The sequence below is a fragment of the Octodon degus genome, unplaced genomic scaffold, assembly GCF_000260255.1.
Source record: "Octodon degus isolate 3935 unplaced genomic scaffold, OctDeg1.0 scaffold00069, whole genome shotgun sequence".
In the NCBI taxonomy this organism is placed as follows: Eukaryota; Metazoa; Chordata; class Mammalia; order Rodentia; family Octodontidae; genus Octodon; species Octodon degus.
The window spans coordinates 4,977,296-4,983,776 of record NW_004524645.1 but is presented as its reverse complement, the minus strand read 5'-3'; positions in this window follow the sequence as shown (position 1 = coordinate 4,983,776).

Genomic DNA, 6,481 nt, shown 5'->3' with positions numbered 1-6,481 from the left:
GGCGGGCGGGCGGGCGGGTGGGATCCTTGCTGCACTGAGCCCGCCCTGCGGGGTCTCCTAAGTGGGAGCAGCCGGAAGGGGAAATCCAGGGAGCTTTCCTTTCCCACTACACCGTCTCTTGGCCTGGGCCTGACAAGGTCCCTGCTGTCGGTGTGCTGAAATAAATGTCTTGCGCTTGTGTATGAATGGGTCATGCTTGGCAGCGTCAGCGTGGAGAATTATGGATGAATGTGACCCACATAACCTGCCCATCAGAATAGCTGTCCTGTGGCGGCAGCTGTGAAGTGCAGACCGTCAGTAAACCGGAGACAACAGTAGAGAGAAATGGAACAGCCTAAATATGTCCCGTTAGAGGGAAATGAATACAGTAAGAGCTGGTTTTGGAGACTGAGGAAGGACGATCGCCATCCTGGGCTACATAGCAAGTTCAAGGCCAAGTCTCAAAAAAACCAAACAAAGAAATATAGGGAAAGCTTTATTCCTCGGATCAGGCAGTTCTATTGATGCTACATCAGATGGTCACTCTGTACTTAAGGCTTCCTCGCTGCCAGCATCATGCGTTGATGTGGACCTGGCCCTGTCTCCTACTCCCGCCTCATTTTCAAATAAAGGCATCGTTTCCTGGCTGTGCTGGCCTGCCTGGACGGCGCGGCCCGCAGCCCTGGGAGGAGGGGCAAATTTGGGCTTCGTGGTTTTTATGCCGCCAAGCATAGTGGAAAGAGCTGTCAGTCAGCACGGCACATGAGTGTGTCACTCTGGATCTGAGGAGCGGCACCTGTCTCACCCTCTCCGCCCCAACTGCCTGCATGCTTTTTCCTTCATTCCCAGCCCCTGTGAACTAGAGGTGCCTGTGCCAGCGATGTGCTGGGTGGGAGCCCTTGCTTCCATCTGTCGTTTTAAAATGTCTTCCAACTGGGGTGAGGCGTGGCTCATGTCCATAATCCCAGGCTTCAGGAGGCTGAGACAGGAGGATTTCAAATTAGAGCCCAGAGTGGGCAATTTAGTGAGACTTTGTTTCAAAAGAGAAAGACAATTAAAAGGGTCTGGGATGCAACTTAGTGGTAGAACACCCGGAGTTTGATGCCCAGTACCTACACCACAGGTTTTCTAAAAAAATACTAGCCCTTCCTAGAACTCGTGACCTAAATTTTCACAGGCTGGATAACAGTTGACAAGTAGATGGTGGCCCTGGTGGGGGTCACAGACAGCATGGACTATGAGCTTAGGGTGTTTGTGTTCACATTTGCATGTGTGCTGTAGATGTTATCAGGTCCTGTGGACCTAAGGGCAGTCTGGGAAGACCCCATAGCAACCATGTTGAGTAGCTTCGGAAACCATAGCTAAACTGGGTGGGGTCCTCACACACGAATTTTCTCTGCTCCAAGGTAAAGAAAATCATCCGATTCATATCTTTTTTTATTTTTATTTTAGCAAAGGGTGTTCAGGGTCTCACTGCTAGATCGGACTCATAGTGATCCGCCCGTTTACAGCCTCCCAAGAGCTGGGATTACAGGCGCACGCCACCACGCCCAGTCTCAATTGCTGTCTCAGTATGGCCCCAGGGGCGGGGCCAGAAGGCAGGACTGGGGATCAAATTCCCAGCCCGTGAACCTGCTTGTAGGCACTTTAATCCGCTGAGCTATTTGGCCGACCCCCATTCAAAGCTTGTGCCAGGCTTTTGTGGACTTAACTGTTCCAAGCCATGCACACATGTAGTCCCCAGTACTCAGGAGGCTGGAGGGTGAGTGTCACTGTGCTAAGTGGCTGAGTTGGAGGTCTACCATACATTCTGGGGCTAGAGAAAGGCTAGCCTGAGGGCATGGAGAGCCAGGGCCAGCCATGTGAACAAGTCTCTGGGACTAGAGCAAGGCCCGCCCAGCAGGTGTCTGGCCTTGGTGTTCCACCCTGTTAACTACAGTACAGAGAGTTCTGAGAATGTTTTGCTTTCAGTGTTCTCAGCAGAACACTGAGGCCTTGCCCTTTTGACTCTGTCATGTGCTACCCCCCTTTTACAGTGTGTAAATAAAGATGCAGACTGTGCTGGGTTATCACTGCCTCTGCATCACCTGGCCGTGGGAGCAGAGAGTGCCTCTCTTGCGGAAGCAAGAATTGTATGTCATGCTTGTCTCAATGAGAGAGAGAGAGAGAGAGCGAGAGAGAGCGCCAGACAGACAGACCCAGATGGAGAGAGACAGAGAAAGACAGGATATAAAAAGCAGTGTTAAACTGGGCATGGCAGTGCACTCCTGTAATCCCAGCACACTGGGAGGCTGAGGTAGGAAGATTACAAGCTCAAACCAACCTGGACAAGGTAGCAACTTGGTGAAACTGTGTCTCAAAATAAAAAGAGAAGCAAAAAGGCTCAGGTGTAGCTCACCAGTGCGAAGGTCTTGGGGTCAATCTCCAGTACCATCCCCCAAAAGAAAAGGTATTGAAACTCCCCCACCCAGTGAGCCAACGGAGTAACTTGACAGCAGCAACAACTTGTCACAGTTAACAACCTCAGAGCAATGTGTAGTGGCTAAAGCGTTTTCGCACTTAGTCCTTCCTCAAGTGGCATCCTGCCTGGTCACTGCCACGCGGTGCTCTGCCAAGTGCGAGCCACTGAGCTGTTGGGAGATTTCTGAGGCTCTAGGAGTTTGGAAAGAGTGGACATCCCATAACCTCAAGGTTAGCTGTACCATCAAAAGGACAGATGAGGCCAGGCGTGGTGGCACAGGTCTGTAATTCTAGCACTAAAGAGGCTGAGGCAGGAGGATCATCACATGTTCAAGGCCCAATCTGGGCTACATAGTGAGTCAAGGCCAGCAAGACTGAAAAAATAAATAGGTTAAAAAACAAAACTAAAGACCAAATGAAGGAGTGAAACTGCCCAGGAAATGCTTCTTTCTTTGTTCGTGTTTATTTAAATGTGATTTTTAGTCTTTCTTGTGAGACAGTTTTAAAAATAGAAGTCTTGCATTGCATTGGCGGGGGATTCATTGACAGGCTGAAACCATTAGATGCTTGGGTGCTCCTAAGAGGCAGAGAAACCCAACAGAGACTAGGAAAGCTCAACTGCCTGTGTAGCAGGGAGAGAATCAGTTGGCCTGCATGGCAAATGTCATGTTTCTCTCACATTCTGTTCCCTGTTATCAGTGCAACACTGGTTGATTCAATTCATTTTATGGCCTAAAGTAAGCTTCTGGTGTGTTCTAAGATTGTTCTATGACGGAGGTCAGCAAATATGTGTGTGGTGTCTATTTCTAAGCAGAAAATAAAACTTTGCTTTAAAATTAAGCATAGTGCTACAAATTCTCTGGTGACTCCTATTATTTTTTTCTTTCTTTTTTTTTTGACAGTATTGGGGATTAAACCCAGGAATGCTGTATCATAGAGCTAAATTCTGAGTGCTCTTTTTTATTTATTTTGAGATCGGGTCTCACTAAGTTGCCCAGGTTGACCTCTGACCTGCAATTGTTTCTGAGTCACTGGGCCTATGGGCATGCACCTCTGTGCCTGGCTTGTGAATTGTTACCTGCAATGGATAGGATAGTGATTCAGTGACCTGTGCCAGGACTCCATGACAAGGGCTTGAGGGTTAGTGCTTCATTCTCTTTCTTTTTCTGCCTCCAATGAGGGATCTTCCCTGTGCTCATTTGGCTACCTTAGCTACTATCTTTGTCTGCAGGCAAAGGACAAAAGGGACAGAAAGACATAGACTTTTTCTATTAAGATATATTACTTCTCCTTTGATCTCACTGGTCAGAATGGGGCTACTCAGCCAAATGTAGCTCCAAGACAATCTGCATTTTAATCTGAATTTCGGGGTAGCCATGACTTCAATGAAGCCTGGACAATGTATTATTGCAGAAGAAGGGGAAAATCATTTTCTCCCAGACAACATAGTGCCTAGTTTCCCACGGCTTATACAAAGCTGGTAGTTTTGTTTTGTTTTATTTCTTTTCTTTTTTTTTTTTTTTTTGAGATAGGATCTAGCTATGTAGTTCAGGCTGGCCTTGAACTCACTGTGTAGCCCAAGCTTGCCTCAAGCTCATTGTGATCCTCCTGCCTCAGTCTCCCAAGTGCTGGGTTGACAGGAGTGTGCCACCAAACCTGGCTACAAGATTGTTACGTTGGAGGCCTGTTGTATGTTTTCGGCATAACGTAGGAGTTCCACGACAATAGCCACTTTCCAGAATCTAAATCAGAGGTGTCAGAGAAGACGGTATGAGGCGGCCTGCAATTGTATTTACACACGTGTGGTATTTTAATAAAATGTGATGTTCTTGAAAAGGAAATAGTCTGCCTCTGCTTGTCAGCATGTGTCACCACCAAAGTACCTCTCTAAGTCTTGGTTCCTCACTTACAGTACAATGTGCAGGCCAGTTCTTCTGTGGGGTTCAAATCCCAGCCTCAGGCTGGGGAGATAGCTCGATGGTTTAAGCACTTGCCTGGCAAGTGCAAGGACCTAGATGTGATCCCTGGTACCACAAGCCGTGCTGGCCACTGAAACCAGGCATAGTGGTGCACACCTGTAATCCCAGTGCTGGGGAAGCTGAGACAGGAAGATCACTATGAATCTGAGCTGTATAGTGAAGCCCTGTACCAAATGAATGAATGAATTAATAAAAATAAATAAATATGATCAAATCCCAGCCTGGGATGAACTTGTTTTGTGCAGATATTGGCAGCAGATGTTATTTTTGGCCCTCTTCCCTGGGATGGCTGGACATTATGGAGGAAGGGATAAAAGAATCTTCTATTTATGTTCGCAGAAAAAAAAGAGCATTATTTAGGAGAAAGTAAATCATGGTAACATATGATTATTTGAGGTCTAGGAACTCTTGTAGGGCAGGATGCCATTCCATATTTGGGTGATGCAACAGCCTTGGATGTGCCCAGCACAGATCTCAGGAAGTCTGTATGAGCAGAAAAAAATAGTATTGAGAATAGGATTGGTTTATAGATTTAACCTAATATCATTCCCTGGGATAAATAGATGGTGTGGTTGTAGGGTTGGCACATAAGTCTAAGTGCTAAACTGTAAATGTCTTTATTGGAAGTTCATGCCAGATGAAGATCTGGCATTAGAGCTGTAAGAATCGATCATGCTTCCCAACCATGTCACCATGCCATAGCTTTTTGTGCACAGTGTTACTGGGAACAAACAAGAGGCCTGAATTCCTTTGTCTGCTCACATCAAGGGTATGGGAAAAGCCCCCTAAATGTTAAAATGAATTTGTCCAAAATTCAGCCAGGGCAGAGCTGGAAGGATTTGAGCCTAGCAGCCAGGCCTGGCTGGTCAAGTTTGAGTTTGATATAACTAGTCCTGGTGAGCAGAAGTGTACTGGTAGGCCCAGTTGGGCCCAGACTCAAGCCCAGATCCACGGGAGGATCCTTGCAGCACAGAGGTGGCAAGAGGTAACTTGGGTGAACTAGTCTGCCTGGAAGACTCCAGGTACATGAAGGGGAGGTGCCCAGACAGAACTCAGGTGAACTAAATGAAATACAAATTCACAATTTAAAACCTTCTTGGTTTAATAACTTTACTACTTGTTTTTTTTTTTGTTGTTTGCTTTATCAGTAGTAGGGCTCAAACTTGGGACTTTGCCCATGCCAGTCAGGTGTTTAGGCAACTGAGTTGTCTCCCCAGTCCAAGATCTGCTTTGTTATACAACTATAATGTTTTTTTTCCCTATGTTCTAAAAATACAAATCCATTAGTTACAAAAGTTTGTCAATTTCTAAACTTCACTAGCAGTTATTGGTATTGCTAATTGTACTACTGTAATTAGGAAACCATATCTGCCTTAACCACATGTTCTCCCTTGGGTAATAATATCGAGAGGCACTTGGGTAATAACCTCATCAAAGCCCTATACTGAAAGAGGGAGAACAGTGTCAAATGGAAGCCAATATCTCACTGTCAATCAATAGAGAAGGCAAAATTTTGGGAAACACACAAAACCAGAATCTCTGACACAGGAGAGATACCTAAAGAACAGACCCTTTACAGAGAGGCTCTGATTGCAGGGATACAGCTACCTACTATGATACTTTCACAAAAAAAGTATCACTGAAATCAAAATAAAGAGTTCTCTCTGAAATAGAAGATGACAAAAAAGAAGGAGCAAAATGCAATCTCAGGCCCTGAGCCCACCCAGAAAAAACCCAGGAGACATCAGCATAGAAACTATTGAAAGTTGCACACCTCAAATCCCTGAAATAATAGCAACTGAAGTAAAGAAACAGCTGCAGAAGGATATAGAGGGAATCAGATCAGAAATAATCTCTCAGGCAAAAAAATGATAACTATAAGAAAAGAATTACTAAGCATTTCTAAAGAAGGCAGCGATTAAAAAATAGGGAATAGAAAAATGATGCAAACCTTGAATGAACAATATAGGAAAGAAATAGAATGCATGAAGCAGATTCAAAGAGATATGCAGGAAATAAAAACTTCCACTAAAAGTTGGCAAAACTAATTGAATGAAAGTGAA